At 37.8% G+C, this 21785-nt stretch overlaps 1 long non-coding RNA gene across 1 annotated transcript; it reads left to right on the plus strand.

The window, feature by feature from the left end:
• Positions 1-3084: 3084 nt before the first annotated feature.
• LOC117234079 lies at positions 3085-16322 on the plus strand. Its single transcript, XR_004493470.1, has 2 exons — positions 3085-3522; positions 15359-16322. It is a non-coding gene; the product is annotated as an uncharacterized LOC117234079 (long non-coding RNA).
• The last annotated feature ends 5463 nt before the right edge of the window (positions 16323-21785 follow it).

Raw genomic sequence — 21785 nt, forward strand, 5'->3', positions numbered from 1 at the left:
GGCGCCTGCTCTTCTTAGGCTCGCGATAAATATCGTTGACCGGTTAGGGTAAATAATTGATCGGGATAAGGACGAGCAATTAACGAGGCTATCGGTGGATTCGTGGAAAGAAATGGAGGACAATCACGCAACGGGCAACCGTGAGATTTCTTAGTCACGATAAATCTCCCGTTTTCTCCCCTCTATACCATTCTTCTGCTCTCTTCTGGCATCAGTTTCTCTTTCACGAGTACCGTTAGGGGCATGTAAGTGCGGCTAAGTTTATTAGAGCAATTTCCAACACCGACGACAACAATGGTCTCAACGACGAACGATAAGGGGAGAGAAATGCATCGAGAAAGTTGCCTACTATCCAAGAGGGTTTCCATGACGACCGATTATCCGAGAGACCATAATTGCCGCGGTCCCTCGTTGCGGCTCTGGTAATTATTGCCTTTCGTTTTCACTTTGTAATCGCGGCGTTCTTCTTTAAAACTTTGGAATTCTTCCCGGTTCTTTTATATCGCCGCGAAAGTTTGATTGGATGGGTTATTAACCTTGGTATTCCCCTTGGGCAATTTTTAATACCGTCCTGTTGGTCCAACTTTTTCCTAGAACTTTGTTCTAGAGCGCACCGATTTTACGACGCAGTTTTATAATATTTCCCATACGCGCGTATTTTATAATATCTTACGGCATAACTTTCAGTTTCGTAACGATCCGACGAGCCTTGAAATTAGTATTTGTGGAATTAGTACTGGTGAAAAATGATCGTAAAAGTAGCACAACTCGAATAAGTTTCTCGATGTTTGCGAGCTTCTAAGCAAATCACGTAGACGCGTAACGTTGACGAGAGCAATAGAATCTACGAAACAATGGTTGCTGCGTGTCCCTTACTTTTCTCTTATCTTTACCGTTTACCGAGTAAAAGCAGGTAACAGCGCGGTATCCTTTGTTACTGGCAACGGAGACGAGAGGAAACAGGGAGAAAAATTGGAGGAACGAGACTTTCTATCGAGTCAACGGCTTATCGTCTCTCCTGTTTCGTATCATTCGTACGCGCGAAAAACTCCGTTTACTCGGACGTATTCCTTTATCACGATTTTTTGGTAATTTTAACAGAGAACTCGTTGAATACGTTTCTTTCTTCCGTCGAGATTAAGCACTCGATATAATTGAGTTTCAAGGTTGCGACGCTCTTCTCACGCTTGTTCGAGCAACGTGCAACATCAACGAAACTCGTAGTTGCTTCTCAGCGGGCACCTAATTTAACGCTTAACCCGAAGAATAAGTGCGTAAACTGTCGCGATAAATCCTGCAAACAATCGAACAACCTCGAAAACGCGCTCTTCAACGTTCAAACATCCTGAACGTTGCCTAGTTCCCTGGAAGCACAACGAGCAACGTTTCAACAAAGAGTACATAGGCGTAAGCCTGGCACCTCGTAATTGGCGCTCAGTCGTACGATCTACGATCGCGATGTTCGCACGCGATAACGATAAATCTCGAGGAAATAAGGTAGAATTGGAGGCAGGGTTAACCGAGAGAGAGAGAGAGAGAGAGAGAGAGAGAGAGAGAAAGAATGTCATGGCACGCATGAGTCTTATGAATTCTTTCACGAAACGAACAGGCCTGTCGCGCGCAGCCCGCAGGAGCGTAACAACGGTCTGCTCTTTCGTAAATTATTTTCTGTAGCTCTGTGGATGTAGCGAAAAGAGAGAAAGAGACGGAGGTGGAGGACAGTTAAAAAGAAGGCGAAAATCGGAGTACAAACAGAATCGGATGAGAGGTGGACTAAGGGAATCGAGGGGCAAGGGTTTCCACGAGTGTTTAGCCTTGACATTCGCCTCCCACATCCTGTCAGCCGAACAGTGGTTCTCATATCAAGTCGATAATCGCGCCCAATTGCTTCTCCTGCGAGCAAATTTTGTCGACGTTGGGATTTTCTAGCGAATTGCAAGAATTATCGTCTCGTGCTATTGTTATATCGTTCTTCGAAATGTCCCTGTCGCGTTCGATGGCTTGGCATGGCTTCCCTTTTCCAATTCCTGTGTCGTTTTATGGCATGGAATAAAGAGCACGTTATTTTTTATGGAATCGATTGTTCGAGGTATGTATTTTGGTAGAAGTGGTGTTTCCCTGGGTGGAGAGAACGTAGGTACGAAATAATTCAACCATGAAACTCCGTCGTCGCATTGTAAATTGTTATGGCGATGCTGTTTGGTTAGTTTACGAAGAATCTGAACATTTTGTTTGTTTTAAACGCGTAAATGTACGTAAATGAGAACTGATGGCAATAAAATAGAATAAAAAGCAATTTTTCTGCTTGCATCTAGTCGGCTCATCTTCCTCGACAATTTCTTCATTTGCATATTTTTTCTTCTGCGTTTCAGCGTTTCACCTTGACTTCCACCGGACGTTTTCCTCTTTAAAACGCCAGCAAACATTTATTCTCGGACGGCAGTTCTTTTCTTTCCAAAAATGTTAATAGAAAGAAGAGGAATTTGCATTACAACGATAACATTTTAAGAGAACGTCCTGTTTATGAAATAGTAAACCGCGGAGGCAAGAAAAGATCTTGGCTGGAACAAAGTTCAGTCTCGGACTTAGTATCGAGTCTGAAAACATTCGCGCGCAAACTATCGGATAACCTCAAACATTTCGTTTTGAAATATCAACCCTGTCGATTGGTATCGTCGATAGTCAACGTTATTGCACTTCATTTCCAATTATTATTTACATATAATATTATTATTAGAAAATATGATACACGATATGTAACACGGATTAAGACCAACAAATCTTAGCTAGAAATAACATTTCCAAAACGAATCATTCGATTCTCCGGTTCGTTGTCTCCACGTTTTTTCGATCCTCTCGATCTTTATTTCGAAAATACTGAAAATTTGATTGCCTTTGCAGGATAAATTCCACGTTTCTAAAACGCTGAAAACTCGCTCTTTCTCCTTACGTAAGCCGTTAAAACGTTAAAACCAAACCTTTCTCCTTACATAAACCGTTAAACGTAAAAATAAAGAATCCTAACGCGATAAAAACAACCTTACGAATATACGAGGCAAACAACCGGCAAGTAGCAAGAAAAACAAAAAAAAAAGAAAAAGAAAAAAAGAAGCTGGTTGAATAATTACGAGGATAGAAACGAGCAAGATCCTCTCGAGAAACGACAAATAAAAAATCTCGATTTAGAAAACATCCGGCAACGAGAGCGAATTAAGAACGAATCGCGCAACGAAACACGATCGCGATTTCGTGGAAGAACGGTACTTTTCAGCTTGAACGTGGCCGGTCCTTAAAAGAAAACGTGCCAAGGACAGCAGCGATCAACGACGATTCTCTCTCTCTCTCTCTCTCTCTCCTTCTCTTCTCGTCTCTCGGTGGTCGAGATCGGTCGTTTATTAATTTACATGCGGACTCGGCCGAAGGCGCCAGCCGGATGGAGAACCGGAGGAGGATCGACGACGATGACGCGTTTAGTCGTTGCACTACCACGCTTCTGCTCTTCCGAGTTGCTCGCCTATAAACGTATGTATAATTAATATAGCTGGTAGCCACGGTTGCATCGGCGATTCGTTTTCACGGTCTTTGCACGTTTCAGTACGCGCATTATGCATTCGATATTGCGCAATACTTTGTCGTCGTTTGTTTTCTACTTAACCCACAATTAGCGTCGAGATACGTCGTTGTTTATCTGTTGAAACTTTGTTCTTCCCTTTTTACCATATACAGTTTCTTTCCGTCGTAGCGAGCTGCTCGCTTGTACTTTTTGCTGAATTATGCGGTTTAATGACTTTTCCCGACTTTTAACCATTCTAGGCCAGTCTCTTTCTCTTTTAAAAGTCACGCCTTATCGCCAAAACGAGAGCTCTTAAGAGCTCGGGACGTTAAAAGGTATCTTTTATTTTTTTCCTTTTTTTTTTTTTTTTTTGACGAAGCTACAAACTTAGAAATTTTTCACGGAGAATGAACTATTTTTCGATACTGCGAAGAATGATTTTCCTTGTTTCTTAAGACGAGAAACGAAGACGAGAACGATAAATTAAATTTGAGAGGAGTTATTTTTCAGATTGGAATTGGTAGGAGGAGCTGGTTTTCTAGATGGATAACGCGTCTCTCGGTTTCCTTAGGAATTACAAAATATTTTGCTTCTTCGGTTTGTTTTCGCCACTACTATTTCACGCTATTTTTTACGTCTCAATTATCCTGTTACACGTCCGCTTCCTATTGTTGGTTGAATATAAAACAGGCGATTTTCTATTAACTATATCACGACATATCGCCTATGCTAATTAACGAATACATATTTATACTGTCTGTGCCTAGATCTATTAATTTAATCTATCAACCGATAATTAGATCCTATAATAAATTACTGCAACTTGCTTTTCCATTTTTCTTCGCTTCTCGGAAATTAATTGAAATTAATTGAATGAATTAAATATGGGAAAAATAGTCTCTGGTATCTTCTATCTTCGCACGATTAATATCGTATTTTATGAGTCAGTTACACGATCTATGTCTTCTAGATCCAACAGCGATCGTTATCTCGCGTTTTTCTTTTTGGAATAAGGGAAGAAGAAAGGATACCTATGATTCAGTAAGAAAGAATGTTCGCAAATGATCGGTACGCGAAAGAGAATGCAATTGTGTCAGGTAATTTGCATGAGGTGCGTGCAGGTACCGCTCAGAAATTGAAGCTGACGAGATTTCTAATCGTGGATTCGTACCGCCACTTGTCACAGCCATTAATCCTTTCCCAGCTGGGCTGATTCCAAACGACTATAATTTTGTTTGCAACTTGTGTTCCTAATTTCACGTTATTCTGTATACTTCGTATTTGACGTTAATATCAATTTTATGACTAACGTTGCGGAAAATAATACCAAGAAGAGCTACAGATCACTTTATACATAGCGCGCCTCATCTAACCAATACACGTAACTTTTCCTTCGTGTAAAGTACGCGATTAGATTGTTTAAAATATCCTTTGTGAGGAATATTTTACGATAAATATCAACTCCGCTGTGATCTTCCAATATTTATATCTCAATCTTGCTCTCGTTCTTGAACAAATAAAACACGCTATTTGACACTTTAACGAAATGTCGAAGTAAAATTGACAGAGGAAATCACGTGTATGTATGAGTAGGAAATCGTCTACCAACGATAATTTTCTCATACTTGCTCGAGCTTGAGATATTTTTTAATATTACGAGAATGTATAATCGGATGAAAAATGAGACTGTTAGACTGGATTATAGTAACGCAAAGACGAAATATACCAGATCAACGAAGCAAATAAAATTCTTGAAATATAGGTATACACGTAGTTTACGTCTTTCATAGAAAGAAGACTAAAGAGAAAACACCTCACTGACCTCATTAAAGAAATAAAATAGTCAAACTGGAAGATGGTATCCCACTGTGGGTAGCCATCCACGCGTTATTTAGCAATTAAGTTAGGAAAATTTACCAAATGTCCAGCTTGACAAATTGTAAAGTACAAATTCTTCAAATATAGACATACACGTAGTTTACGTCTTTCATAGAAAGAAGACTAAAGAGAAAACACCTTACTGACCTCATTAAAGAAATAAAATAGTCAAACTGGAAGATGGTATCCCACTGTGGGTAGCCATCCACGTGTTATTTAGCAATTAAGTTAGGAAAATTTACCAAATGTCCAATTGACAAATTGTAAAGTACAAATTCTTCAAATGTAGGTATACACGTAGTTTACGTCTTTCATAGAAAGAAGACTAAAGAGAAAACACCTCACTGACCTCACTAAAGAAATAAAATAGTCAAACTGAAAGATGGTATCCCACTGTGGGTAGCCATCCACGCGTTATTTAGCAATTAAGTTAGGAAAATTTACCAAATGTGCAGCTTGACAAATTGTAAAGTACAAATGAAATAATAATAAAAAAAAACATAGTTTGCGCGACTTCTGAGTCACGTGATATTGCGAAGGATTAATCTCACTGCATCAACCTCGCCACATTTTCAGACCTTTACTCCAATTCCGTCATTCGTAAATTCTCCTCATCCATCATTCGTCACCGTATTTTCAAGGAATTATACCACAAGATTCCTATTTTAATTTCAGTTACAAGGTTTCGCTAGTATTCCTCTATTTTTCACGCGTTTGTGTAAGCCAGTCGGTGCACCTTGCACGAGTAGTCATTCGTCGTTAGATCATGCGGATACCGATCGTAAGCGATACAAAATCTTCGAAGTTCGTGGCGGGATCTGGGCGGATCCGATGCAAATCGCACGACGGTCGACCAAAGCGTTCACTTGCCAGTCGATCTTAAGCATTCCAGTCGATTGACTCATCGACGATCGTTTCAAGATAAAGATCGACATCTCCAGGATCAAGATCGAGGAGGTGATCGATGTCGCGTGTACGCGTCGATCGACGTTTGACACCGTTTCATCGCTGTCATATCTTTTCTTTTGATATTGTTATTTATTTGTACCATCCACGTCTTGTAACTTAGAACGACTTGCGATTTACATTCTTCTTGGTCACATCGTAGATAAATCCGAGCAACTTAAATTAAAACTAACAAAATTTTACTGGCTCATTGGCAGACGTTCAAACTTAATCGTGCAGAGTAAAATAATGCTATATAAAATCATATTAAAATCTGTATGGACCTATGGGATCCAACTATGGGGAGCAGCGAGTAATTCCAACATAGAAATTCTTCAACGATTCCAATCAAAAACTCTGAGATCCTTAATAGATGTACCTTGGTATGTTACCAACGAAACAATACATAGTGACCTTGAGATAGCCACAATTAAAGAAGAAACATTCAAATTTAGTAACAGATATAACATAAGAATTGGCAATCACCAAAACCCACTAGTTACTCGATTACTTGACACAATGGATAAGATCCGCGGGCTAAAAAGACAGTACTCTCTAGATTTAAACATTAGATTTAGCTACAATTCACGTTATTCACGTTATAGTAGCACGCCAGAATAATTTACTTATAATTCTCAATGAGAATTGATTTAGTTATTTAAATTAAGTAATATTTACTTATTTATAATACTTACTTACAAATTATACTTATCTATATATAATTAGCCATGTCACTGCGCCACGCTAGAAAAATTACTGAAAATTCTCAATGCGAGAATTGATTGCAAATTTTAATAAAAAAAAAAAAAAGAGAATTAATTGTAAAATTCTTCCAAATAAAAAAAAAGAAGAACATTCTCCTACGAACGATATGCATTTAGAACATACTTACGCTATAGTTGCAACGTAATTACATTACTTACCATTATCTTCCTTATTCTATCAACCCCCTTGCCAAACTATCTTCCGTTCTAATAAACGTTTTCACTCGAGGAAGTAAATTTATTTTGCTATTTGGTAGCTGTCTGTTTTCTTTCTTAGCTACATTTATTTTAGGATTTAAGAGAATTCTAACTGTTCCATTTAAATTCGATTAGATCTATTATGGAATTATATGGGACATATTATGGAATATATAAAATTAGTGAAATATAAAAAGAATAGAGAAAAAATAACAACAGCTATGAAAAATTAAATCGTCGGTTTTGAGAAATAAATTTTCTACACTCTCAAATATCGTATTTCTACTAATATTAAATTTCTCTAAAATTTTCAATTCTCCAGTTTTCAGACTTTTAGATTTTTAAACTTGCATTGGAAATTCCTAAATATTAAATCACGGACGCATAGATCTTGAAATTTTCAAATATCAACATTTCCCAAATACTCAAATCTCCCAACTTTTTAATTGCTAATTGTATATTCGGGCTTTTAAATTCTCGACTTTTTACATTTGCACGTCGTTTTCGTTCCTCGACCTTCGGTCGGTTAAGTTAATTAAATTTATCGACTATAATTGGAACGATAGGATTCCCACGAAGGATTCTTTCCTCAAGATTGGAAGACAATTCCAAGGCTGAATCAATTCGACAAATTTCTGACGTAAATTCGTACGATAAACCGTGCTAATTGAAAACGGATCATTGAAACGCAGAATTTTTTACGTGCCCGATACCATAAACTATTCGTCTGTGATTTATCTTATTGAGTCGCTAAATCACGTTTTAGAATCTTGTTTTTCTCAGCTGTGATAGGCGTTTGTTGCCAATTACGAGAATCATGTTTACCGAGCGATACACATGAATGCAACTTGTAGTTTCCATCTCATCTGGGTTACGTAAGCGGGTTAACATCGCAGTGAATTGGTTCGGTGTTAGGCAAGTTGCTATTACGCTTTGTTACATTCATATACTGGACGATATTACACATTGTATTTGATTCTTCAAATAGGAAGAATAGATATGCTTGCTGTTTATACAGATGCAAGTGAAAATATTCGAACACTTGTAGGAGCTTTTTACGAATAAATTATGTGTGTTATACGAAACATTGCGAAATGTCATTAATACTTCAATGAGACCCGATTATCATTACCTTGGCAAAGTTGGAGACGAATTTGAAACTACGTAGAAACTACAAGATGCATAGCAACAGCATACGAATGCTGGTAAAGTGTATAAATCAAAGAAAAATCAAAGATCAAAAGCGATATTGTTGTGAGTAGAATATTATTGGCTTTCGTGTCTTGGAGACTCTGTAGCTAGTCTATGAATGTCCTATTAGATTCTTCAAATAGGAAGATAAATATGTTTACTGTTTATACAGAAGTAGGTAAAAACATTCGAACACTTACAAGAACTTTTTACGAATAAATTATGTGTGTTATACGAAACATTGCGAAATGTCATTAATACTTCAATGAGACCCGATTATCATTACCTTGGCAAAGTTGAAGACAAATTTGAAAATACGTAGAAACTACACGATGTATAGCAACAGCATACGAATGCTAGTAAAGTGTATAAATCAAAGAAAAATCAAAGATCAAAAGGGATATTATTGTGACTAGACTGGTTTGAAATATTATTGCCTATTTGACTCGCGTTTTAGAGACTCTGTAGGTAGTCTATGAATAAGTAATTTTCGTTATAAATTGTCCCATAACTCTGGCTAAAAAGTTTGTAAAATCAGGATACATTGTTAGAAATTTCGTGGAAAAATCGCGCTATAATCTGTTTCGCTCTCGCAAATGTCGATATATTTCGCGTGGAATTTTCACTCTGGCTTGGAAAAATGATCGGAGTAACGAAAGCATCTTCTAAATGCGCGATCGTACTCGATATCGGCGATCGATGGAAAGAAAGCCGCGAGTGGTGAACGTTCAATTCGCAATGATGTCAGCGGACCTCGCCTAAGTACCTACAATCGTGAAAATAGACATGAAATAACGCCGATTAAACCGTGAATGATCGCAACCACGATGATCGTCGTTTTGCTCGGAGTAATTGATGCGTTGTCGTTTCGCGGTGATTCTCTTTCTCTCGTCCCGCCGAGATTGCGCAACGCGATCATTGCGTACGTTTGCGTAACGAGCCTCGATTTTTCGTAACTTATCCGGTTCGCCACATGGAACACGGAACACATTGTTCATCTTGAATAGTCACGGAATAATTGTGGATAATAGTAGAAACGGCATAACGATATTCGTCTGCAATTATTATCGCATCTACGAATAAACAAATCGACTAATGACACGTGAATCCTCTCACGCCTACGTTTACAATACTGTCGTTACCTATGCTATTACATTGACAAAAGTTATCAACTAATTAGACAGATACTATAGGTCGAGATAAGAAAAACAGAAAAAGGTCAGATAAACGTGTGTCAGTGGAAGCATTGTTAGAATTATAGCAAAGAAAAATAAAAAAAAAAAAAGAAAAAGAAAAACGACATATGGGAAGAGCGGTAACGAACGTGCGTTACTACGATGCAAAATGTCAATAGATCGGGAATATTTAAATTCAATAGCAGTCAGACGATATCGTAATAATTTTACGACTTCAACTTCGCCAATAATAAATGAGAACTTCAGAGAGTAATAAATTCAATTTCATGCCGTTGGAAATCTCGCATTGACACAAATGCTGAATATTTTGAAATGGAGTCGTAGTTAGAGTCGTAGAAGTATTACGATAACTTCTGTCCGCGTTTCATACGATCTTTTTTCTTGCTGTAAATTTTTTCCTTTAACAATGCTTCCAGCGACATACGTCTGTACATGACATTTTTTCCTTATCTTAACTTCTCGAATATAGCGACAGCGTTTGGTCGAAAGAAACTGCGACAATTCTCGCGTGTATTTGTTTTCGGCAAAACTAATCTTAAGTTTCAACGCGTTATGTTTTCCTTGCAGAAACATCATTCTTTGGAAGAAACTATCGAACGAACGCAAAAGTCGTAGGACCTCTTTTACAATTTTCTTCCATTCGTACGTAATATATTCATCGCGAATTAACAAATTAATCAATTCGAAATATTTGCCCCGTTTCGTATTCGAATTTCTGTCAAGTTTCGCGCCGCGAAAGAACCACATTCGCACATTTTCGTATCTCAGCGACATTCCGAAACCGCTGTCCGACTAAAACGTGCTGCATCGACCTGAATGAGCGATGATCTGTCGGTGTGAGATCTGAAGAGTACGCCGCGTGCGCACGAACTTCCCGCTCCAAGTTAACGTTAATAATTCGTGCTCGCTATTATTTCGTGAGATCTGGCTATGATCTATCGTCACCGATGCATCATAAAGTTGGCGTTTCAAATAGAACAGCATCAACCAAGCGGTTGGAGGAAAACCTGGGAAATTACGTCGACCGAAAGTAATTATATACAGAGTGGTTGGTACAAGCGGAAAGGGGGTGATTCTAGGCGAAAAAAGAAGCCGAAAATATAGAATAACAATTTTTCGTTCGAGGCTTTGTTTTCGAGAAAATCGACTTTGAATTTTCGCTCGGTACGCGTGCACTTTATCGCGTCTCGTTATAACGGATCTCACTGCAGATCGTTGTCTCGATGAAAAAATTAAAAAAAATTTTTTATTGTATATTTTAGACTTTTTTTTCGCGTAGAATCACCTTTTCGCTTGTATCACCAATTACCAACCACCCTGTATATATGAACGCTTGAGAAAAAGACTAAAACTATTGCGCGCATCTTTAGGACTAATAATTGATAAAAACAAGATTCGCATCTGAGAAGCTCAACGACCAACAAAGGACGTTCGTCGAACAGAAGGGACCAATCGTTTAAGAAAAAAAGAAACTGTTCCCTTCGACAATGGAAATATGCAGAAGCAAGTTGACGACTTATACGGTAGACGATAGAAAAGGAATTGCACGGTACACGGTAAAAGAGGAACCGAGCTGAAATATCCAAATTCAGTAACAGATATAACACAAGAATTAACAAAACCCATTAATTAGCCAATTTCACTTGACACGACGAATCAGATCCGCAGGCTAAAAAGACATTAGCCTCTAGATTTGAACATTAGATTCAGCTAGAATCAAACATACGATAATTATTTGTTATTTACGTTATAGTACCACGCCAGAATAATTCTCAATGAGAATTGATTGTAAACTACTTTCATAATAAAAAAAAAAAAAAAAAAAAAATAAAGGAACCGAGCAGTTCCCCTTGACCGGCTAAAGCAGGCGAACAATAGTTTACGAAAAGTGCACGTGAGGATGGCGAAGGAAGCGAAACGGAGTCACGAACACGTGCAGCGGTGTTAATTTTCTCCTGGTGGTGACCGTGACACCAGGCCGCGATTTTGCCTCGAATCTCCTCGACTGTGCATATTTCTGCCCATCCGCAGCTTGCCACTGACTCACTTCCTCCATTCTGCATAGACAATTCGCGTGTTTTGTCATCGATCAAAGTGAGAACTCGCCGTTAACGTTCATTTATTCGGATAACCAAGCGATAACCAAGAGTAGAAGCAAAGGAAGAACGGAAGTAATCGCTATCGATGATGACACGATAATTATTTTGCCTTCGAGTTCTACCGTACGATTCGTTGATACACGATCGAGAAATTGTTTTATCGTCTGAGATAGTACCGTTAGACAAACTTGCATGTTCGTTGCGAGGAATAAGGAAATTTATACGATTCAGTGATCGTTCAATTTTTGTTATTGGAATGTTGGAACATTTGGACCTTGTTGCTACGTGTCTTTCTACAGAGAAATTGTTTCCACGCTACGAGCTTTTTGGAAATCTCAGCGCCTCTTTTTTTTTTTATTTATTTATTAAAATTAGAATCAATTCTCGCGTTGAGAATTTTCAGTAATAACTCAGCGCCTCTCAAACAGATCTTAATCCGTTCTCAGATAAAACAGATAAACAGATCTTTGACGTTCTCGAAATATTTATAAAAACGACTATATTAATTTCCAATAGAATTCTCCGCGATTTTAAGAATAAAATCGGTCACGAATTGCGAGTAAAACTAGTTTCCAAAAGCATCGTTGCAGTCGTTCGTTCGCAAAAGGCAGAAATAACGAGGGGCACGAGGAGAGAAGGTTACTGCACGCACCCACCTCAAACCCAGGTGTTCAAGATTAATAGAAACAGTTCGATCAGCTGCTGCCGGTAAAGATAAAATCGGTCATTCTTTCACCTCTGTCTTTGTTGTCCGTTGGTTAATTCGAAGAGAATGCTCTACGCGTACTGGAGCACGAACGTTTACATTTCAATGATTCCCTTTTCCAGCAATATACGGATGTCCTTTTTCGGATAGATAGCCCATCTATCTGGTAATTGTAGCGTTCGATGCAACGTATATCGCTTTACACGCTGAATTCAACACCGTACTATCGCTCGGTATTTAAACACTTACTACAGAAAGCATTTATGTATACATAGTGTGTTTTATGTAAGTAAATTGAAATTTCATTATCATCGTAACGAAACAAGACTGTCACGACCATATTGGTAGCATTTGGAAACGATTTGGAAATTTTTTTTTTTATTATTTAATTTGTACTTTACAATCTGTCCAGCTGGATATTTGGTAAATAATTTGGAAACAATTTGGGAATTTTTTGTTTATTATTTAGTTTGTACTTTGCAATCTGTCCAGCTGGACATTTGGTAAATAATTTGGAAATTTTTTGTTTATTATTTAATTTGTACTTTACAATCTGTCCAGCTGGACATTTGGTAAATAATTTGGAAATTTTTTGTTTATTATTTAATTTGTATTTTACAATCTGTCCAGCTGGACACTTGGTAAATAATTTGGAAATGTATGGAGATGTTTCAAGATATTTATTGTAAATATATATTGGGTAAAAAGTTAGTTTACAGAGTGAACAATCTTCTTAAATATATATAACAAATATCGAAGATAGTGAAATATCGAGGCATATGAATACAATGGATAATCGACCTTTTAAATTTCCTTTTTTATCTCTGTATTTTTACTTCTTTAAAAATCAATAGCAGGGCCGTGATTGGCGTTTAACTTTTCCGTCAATCGTTCTAAAAATATTTGTATCTATACCGTCCTCTTAGCCGTCACGTCGGCTGTACCAAATGGAAACATCAAATTCCAAATTCTTAACATCGCTTATCGCGGAAATTGGATCTATTTGCTACGAATACGATCGAATAGAATCTCTTGAAATAGCCGTGTGACGAACAGATGTTCCGATCTCGTTCGTCGATCCGTCGTCGAAATCGGTTTATTTGCCGAGGGAATCGTGGAAATAAAACATTGCTGCCTGGACAGCCTAAATATTTACGCGACCCGCCTATCTTCTCTCTCATTCTTTCTTTATCCTCCTTCACCGAAAGATACTCTCGAAGCAACGAGACCAGAGTAAAAACGTTTAAGTTTAAGGGCCTTGCATGCCTTAATCGAAGACACTTCGTCGTCGTTGTCGTCGTTGTCGAATGTTCAGACTGTTGCCTCTTTGTTTCGTGGCTTTTAACTCTTCTCTCTCTCTCTCTTTTTCTTCCTTCCTCTCATGAAAGTTTCCTTTTAAATCAATATATTAGGTTGTCCGGAAAGTGTCTTTCCTTTACAGACACGTCTTTTACAACGATGCATCTTTATACAAACATGGAACCTAATCTGTCGAACGTTGTGATCTTTATCTTGATAGAACAGAATGGATCATACGTAATTCGATAAAATAATATTTTTTTTTATTTGGAAGTAGTTTACAATCAATTCTTATTGAGAATCATAAGTAAATTATTCTGGCGTGGTACTATAACGTGAATAATAACTGATTATCGTATGTTTGATTCTAGCTGAATCTAATAATAAAATAATATAAAATGAAAAATGTTGTTCATCCATTATTTCCTTATAAAACGAAAGAAACTTTTCGGACGACCTAATAGAAGAATTGTTTGTTTCTTAACGCGTACGATCTCGTTGTTTCTTAACGTGTACAGTTCTTCATCTTTTTTCGAACACGGTACAATATTAATATTATTTGCATTTTTAATTGTTGCGAACAATTACATGGTCGCAGAGCGCGGTGTTTGAGCAAGGATTCGTGACAAGGATAAAAAAAATGTACATAACGCGCAAAATTTGCTTATCAAATCTTTGTTAGCATTTTTCTTAGTTCTTGCCACGGTTGAAATATTTCGAATATTTTCGATGTAACAGAACACAGCGATGTTTGGGTAAACAATCTTCTAATTTCTCGTGTCACGCTGAAATCATTCGCCAAATCCTCGGATACGGTACATTAAGCAGAGAACGGAGTTTTCGCGTAATATTTAAAATTCTCTCAAAACGAGTGCGATTTACTTGTAACTTTCAATGAGAATTGATTGTAAATAGTCTACCAAATAAAAAAAAAGAAAAAAGAACGAGTGCGATCAGAAACTCACTGTTGAATCTGTTGGAATCCACTGTTGGATCTCGCTAAAAAAAATCGTAACATCCGGTTTGTAGAAGAAAAAGATTATACAACGACGTAGTTTGATTCGTTTCCTTTTTTTTAATTCAAATAAAACAGAGAGAAACATTCGGAAACTAAAATTATACGTATTTTTGCTCCAATTCCTCGTACTCTTAAGGAGTAAAAAACGCTATTTGGCAAAAATTGACGAACAAGAATTCCAATTGCAACGAACGAGCGAGCTAGTTTTCAAGCGATTCGATTTCCATGTACAAACGACTCTCACCGATCCTCTATCGATTTTTTACGCATCTATTAGGTCGTCGAAAAAGTTTCTTTCGTTTTATAAGGAAATAATGGATACACAATATTTTCCCTTTTATATTATTTTATCGAATTACGTTTGATCCATTTTGTTCTATCAAACTAAAGATCACAACGTTCGACAGATTAGGTCTCACGTTTGTACGAAGATGCGTCGTTGTAAAAGACGTGTCTGTAACAGAAAGACACTTTCCGGACAACCTAAAACATTCGTATCGTTTAATCACAGACCGACGTTATCGTCGAACAATAAAATCAAAATCGAACAAGGATTATTTCGTCCTTTTGTCCACTGCATGTGCGCTCTGCATTGGTATAAGACAGCGGACTTCAAAACGAACCAACATCTTCTCGCCTGACTGCGATACAATTTCGGTCGTGGAAAATAGCCAGCCATTGGAAAACTGTTTTTTAAAAGCATTGTTTATCCGACAACGCGGCGAGTTCGTGGAATCGAGCGTTTTCTATGGAAAATCTCGACTCGCGGTGTCTCCGGCGCAACACATGCTCCGAGTCGTTTATTTCCTGGCAGCTTCTGAAATTTATTCATTCACCTAACGAACGTCTTGGTACGAGCTATGAATAGGTAAGGGCCGGTGCTTAAGAGGCCAGAAACAAATCGTCCCTGCCACCTCTTGCCTCCTCTTCGCCCTCTCGAGTCCTTCCACGGAAGATGGAGAGAAAAAAGAAAGGAAGCCGAAGAAGAAAAGAAAAAAACAAAAGATAGAAGTGGCCACGATTCATATTGTAATTTCGAAAGCAGGATCCATTTATCTTGCAGGGGCGAGGGAATTTTTACAGGAGATTCGTTATCCTCCGCCGTCCGGGAATAGCAGTGGCGCGGAGGAAGAGGCAGGAGAGAAGAAATAAAATGGAAAAAAGAAGAGAAGAGAGAACGAAGAGACGGGGAGGGAGGAGATCGGCGATGAAGAAAGAAAGAAACGGCGGTGCTGCTCATCGACTCGTGACCACAATGAACCGTTTCCGTGATAATAAAACTAAACGTTGTTTAATTTGTATGGAGAGGCCTTGCAGCTCTTTTGTCCCGGTTGTTCCGTGGCTTTTGTGAAACGCTCGAATACCTCGCGCTACGTTACGGTATAAAAATAGTGGATAAATCAAAAGGACAGGCAGAAATAGATACGACATTGTTAAAGCCATGTACAAAACCTATAAAACGTAAATTGTACGATGGTGCGCTGTTTTTTTTTTTTTCCCCAATTCCATTGTACCGTTCTGTGGCCTTCCTTTCCTTTCGTACGTCAAGTTCTGCAAAATTAAATTGAACGCGCTCTTTAAATCGAAGCAAACGTGGAAGTATCTCACTGTTCCTTTGCAAAGAACGAAAAATCTATTGATCGATGTATCAAGAGACGTAGAGTTTCACACAAGAAGAAAAAATATTGGCGAGTTTGAACTTGAACGCTGGAAAATACGAGAGTCGGTGACGTCGATCCACTTTATCTTGACACAATTTTGTCCAGATTTAACCGAGACATTCACGAGTCCAAGATGTATTTCCGTCATTGACAGTACCGAATTCGACGCTGATAATACCGAGACGCTCTGTGCAACAGGACGAAGGTGAAATCCAAAATGAAACCGAAATGAAACCGGACAGTCCTTCGTCGAACACCTTCGATACGCGTCTCTGTGTATCCTCCGCTTCATCCGGTTGATCTTCAAAGGTCAACCAGATTGCGTAACCCCTTGATGGTCAGTGGATCGCGAGAAAGATCTCTGAGACGATTGCCTCGATGTACGATCGAGTGATCCGTAAACAAGCGATAGAGGCGAGTAGGTACATGGATGGCAAAATGCGGACCGAGGTCTGGCTGGCGATCAGCAAAGAGAAAGAAGGACACGAGGTAACAAGGTGAACAAGAGAAAAAGAGAAGGTGGTTGTTGTTGACACTCGGGGTGGCGATTCTCGAACCAGGTGGCGGCCGATTGGCGGTGCTAAAATTGAGCGGAGGCGCGATTGGCCGAGCTTGCCTCGACCTCTTAGTCATCGTTCCGGATTTGGAAAATTGGCCAGTTGCCGAATTTCCTATGCCCTGCCGAAGGGTTTTCTTCTACTGTTCCTTAAGGAGATGCATCGGTCTACAGAATCGAAAGAAATCACATTCTTTTTCTAGAAAAATCGTTGAAAATAGGACAATCTTGGCCAGACAATTCGTCCGTTTATTTTCATTAGCCATTTATTTTATTTAGTATCGTCGAAGTATTAGAGCGTGCTAACGTTATTATCATTTACACGATTAAAATTCGATTAACACTGGAACTATCACATTGATTTTACAATTTTATTTTAAAATTCCTACTTCGTGTTATATCTTTTCCCCCAATGATACAATAATTTTCGCAACGATAACTAAAAGAATAATATAATGAATTTTATTCCGTTTTTTACGTATTCAAACTGAAAATAATTTTGTATCAAGGCTACTTATACCAATACCAGTGAGAATGACTGGTACTTGTCAAAGCGTAAAAGGGTCCTGCAATCTGTTTATCGAACCCCAATCAACCAGTTTCCTCGTGTTCTACAACTTGTCACGCGTTTTTCAAATTTTTACCGCGTATCATCCGATACGACGATATCGGTCATCAGGAAAATTCCGAATCGATCGCTAGATCGTTAGATACTAACACTACCACACCAGTCAAAATGACTGGTTCTACAATTTTATAAACGTGTCAATCCTCGTTTAGGGATCCCAGATGGATTAATAATAACAAAAATGTACTACGTAACATTGAATTCCTTCTGTAAGAAAATAATAAATCAATAAATATAAAAATATTCTATTATCACGTATTTTTTAAAGACTAGTCATTTTGGCTGGTTTTGATAAAAACAGCTTCGTGTTAACTATCGGTAGTTCTAGTGTTAAAATCGTTCCTTAAAATGTGTGTTAGTGACGCGAGTTGAAACTTTCCCACAGGAACAAGGCTACGTTATGGGTTACATCGACTTCCTTCTTTTCTATTTTACCTTCACTTCTTCGTTTTTGCTACGTCGGACCAGATCCACAGGCTGAAGAGACACTACCCGCTAGACCTAAACACTAGATTTAATTAGATATTAAGTAATATTTACTTATCTACGACACTTACTTATAAATTATACTTATCTATAATAAGTATTAACTTACTATAAATAATTAGCCATGTCACTGCGCCACGCCAGAAAAAATTACTGAAAATTCTCAATGCGAGAATTGATTGTAAATTTTAATAAATAAAAAAAAAACTCCTTCGTTTCGCGGAGAAAATTAGTTATTCCTTTCGTTACAGGACAATTTTAAGGACGTGTCGGTTTATTTATTATATCGCGAGTACAGGATTTCCCATTAAAAGAGAATTTAACAAAGCAAGGATTAAGCTTGATTACCAGGATTACGAATGATTAGTAGCTGAAAGGTTTATGGCTGTATCGTTGTTAGAAAATGGTCAACGATTAAGATTACCGAGCTAATTGATACATGTAGGTATATTATTTAAGTGAAATTTAAACCGCGGATCTTATCGACAATTATCTAAATGACATTTGAAATTAGTCGCTTAAATTGGTTACTTAAGATTTCCGTGGATCGTATATCAGTACGATCTTTTTTCTTTTATACTTCGTAACGATAAGTCGAAGCTCGTTGTCGAACATTACACGATACAACTAATTCATCTTCGATACTAAGAAGCCTCAGTTAAAATTACCCAACGATTATTATTTTACACCTAATCTAAACTACATTCTACTCCGTTTCGTTTACTCCACGTTCGTCTTATACATTCTCCTAAATCAAAATTTCTATTACATTCGATGAATGAAAATCCCCTACTGTGTATGTTTTGATCTTACAAAAGAATATTACAATGGACCACTGCTCCATTCGTTTTCGTCTTAGTTGGCGCTTCATTGTATACTCGCAGTGACTCACAAAAGTACAGGTTCTCTTCATTTCCAATTTCCAATTTCCAGTCATATTAAAATACTATTGCTCAGTCGCATATTGATATTAAAATGAGTAAAAAGGAATAAGTAAAATGTACTTATCCTGCCTTCTGTTCTGTGCTCTTCGATCGATTCTACTTACGTTGAATGTATTAACAACCACCAAAACGCATTAATTACCCAATTACTAATCCGGAGACTAAAGAAACAATACTCTTTAGATTTAAGCATTAGATTCAACTAAAATCGAACATACTATAAACTCTCATAATCCAAGTGACAGTACCACGCCAGAATAATTTACTTATAATTCTCAATGAGAATTGATTGTAAAAAGTCTGCCAAATAAAAAAAAGAAAAGAAAAACTTTATTAACAACCACCAAAATTTATTAATTACTTAATTACTTGACACGACGGATCAGATCCGAAGAAACAATCCTCTTTAGATTTAAGTATTAGATTCAACTAAAATCAAACATACTATAAACTCTCATAATCCAAGTCACAGCACCACGCCAGAATAATTTACTTATAATTCTCAATGAGAATTGATTGTAAAAAGTCTGCCAAATAAAAAAAAGAAAAGAAAAACTTTATTAACAACCACCAAAATTTATTAATTACTTAATTACTTGACACGACGGATCAGATCCGCAGACTAAAGAAGCAATACTCTTTAGATTTAAGTATTAGATTCAACTAAGATCAAACATACTATAAATTCTCATAATCCAAGTGACAGTACCACGCCAGAACAATTTACTTATAATTCTCAATGAGAATTGATTGTAAAAAGTCTGCCAGATAAAAAAGAAAGAGAAAAAGAAAAACTTACGCGAGTAATCGTCTCTCTATTTATAGAGAACGTTGCTACTTGTTTCTGTTAAAAAAATCACCCGACATTCACAGCTTACTCCCAAAGGCGGAGAGTAAAAGAAAAACGCGTAGAAACGACACCGCGTTAGACCCAGAAAAAGAGGAAAGAAGAAATAAGAAGACGAGGAAAAGTAAGAACGATGAAATGTGAACGTGCAGGGAGGAAACGAATACTCGATAATTATCGTCGAGTTTTATTACACGCCAGCCACGTTCCTCGGATCGTTTAATTTCTCGGAAAAACGCATTCACCCCATTCCATCGCGGCTTGAAACCGCGGCGCGTTGGCCTTCGGATTATGCGGTAGGCAGAAAGCCGCGTTTACGCGACAGAACACTCGTCGGAGATGGATTCGAAACGGTGACCCTGGCTCACTGACCCTTTTTAACCAGGGAACCTTCGCTCTGTCTCGTAAACAGTGCAGACAGAGAGGCTCGAATGTCGCAATCGTTATGGCGAAGCGCGGCCGACTGGCTGCAGCATCCTTCGAGTTTCAACTTTTCTTTTTCTCATCAACGAGATCCGACCAAGAGCAAAAGAAAAGGAATTAACGCGTTTCCCACCGACAAACGCAGCCTTACCGTGCCTCGTGTTCGGTTTCTCCTCTCGGATGGCTCGTTCCTTCGAGAATTTTCATCTACAGAGGATACATTGTTGCGAAATGTTTGGCCACGTCGATGGTTACTGTTTTACGATCCAATTTTCTCGTTAAAATGAATAATCTCGCCAGATATAAACTCTGCTCGAATCTACGAAGTATGAGCCGTAGCAACGATTTTCTTCTCTCGGTACTTTCGGATATTGACGCAATCCATCGACCGAATATTGCTTTCCAATTATAATTAGTTTAACTCATTTTGCACAAGCATACGATACCGCAAATGACTTTAGAAGATTTATTCGTAATTTTACGATCAAAATATACCTTTCATACGATGATCACTTATCATTCGCGTTATAGTACCACGTCTGAATTATTTACTTATAATTCTCAATGAGAATTGATTGTAAAATACTTCCAAATTAAAAGAAAAAAAAAAAAAAAAAAAAAAATAAAGGAAATGGGTCGAGGATAGAAAAGCGTGTCTGGGAAAGTGTTAGGCAGCTAGCCGTTGCGAACTCTTGTAATTAAAATGTTCTCTTTTTTATTATTATTTAATTTGTACTTTACAATTTATCCAGCTGGATATTCGGTAAATACTTAAAATGTATGGCAGAAAGTATGCGATATACTCGTGAAACACATAGTATGTATGACTGCTGTATAATATGGAATTAAGTTGTAACGAAATGACTGTTTTATTTTCTAATTTCATTAGCGACAAGGCACGTCGTAATACAAAATATTACCGTTTCTTCGTGACGAGTATGTTCGTCGAAGGCAGTTAACTCGTTAAGCGACAGCGTTGTAAATGTTCGCGTTTCAACAAGTTAGATCCTATCGATGAGATTTTATTTAATCGAGTATTAACTGGAATTTCGTGGCGTTAAATGGAACTTCCATAAATGGAATTCTATCGTACTGTAGGTTCTTTAGAACGAGCTTTTCATTTCAGCTCGCGGTGAACGAACAGTGCAGGAAGTCGTAAATTCCACGGCTTATCAGCTGGTTATTATCATTCGTAACGCGACAGGATCTACAAACGGCTTTATCATCGGCAAAGTTATGGATCTGTCAACGCTCTACATTCTCGACACAGTATTTCCATTACGAACAATCTTCTCGGAGATCGTCGTCTCGAGGAAAAGATCGACAAGATGGCCATGGCAACAGCACTTCTTGCTATTTAAAATTCTCTTTAAGAGCTCTTTACTCCCACTCT

Source organism: Bombus vosnesenskii, unplaced genomic scaffold, assembly GCF_011952255.1.
Source record: "Bombus vosnesenskii isolate JDL3184/JDL3185 unplaced genomic scaffold, Bvos_JDL3184-5_v1.1 scf7180000013302, whole genome shotgun sequence".
NCBI classification, from domain to species: domain Eukaryota; kingdom Metazoa; phylum Arthropoda; class Insecta; order Hymenoptera; family Apidae; genus Bombus; species Bombus vosnesenskii.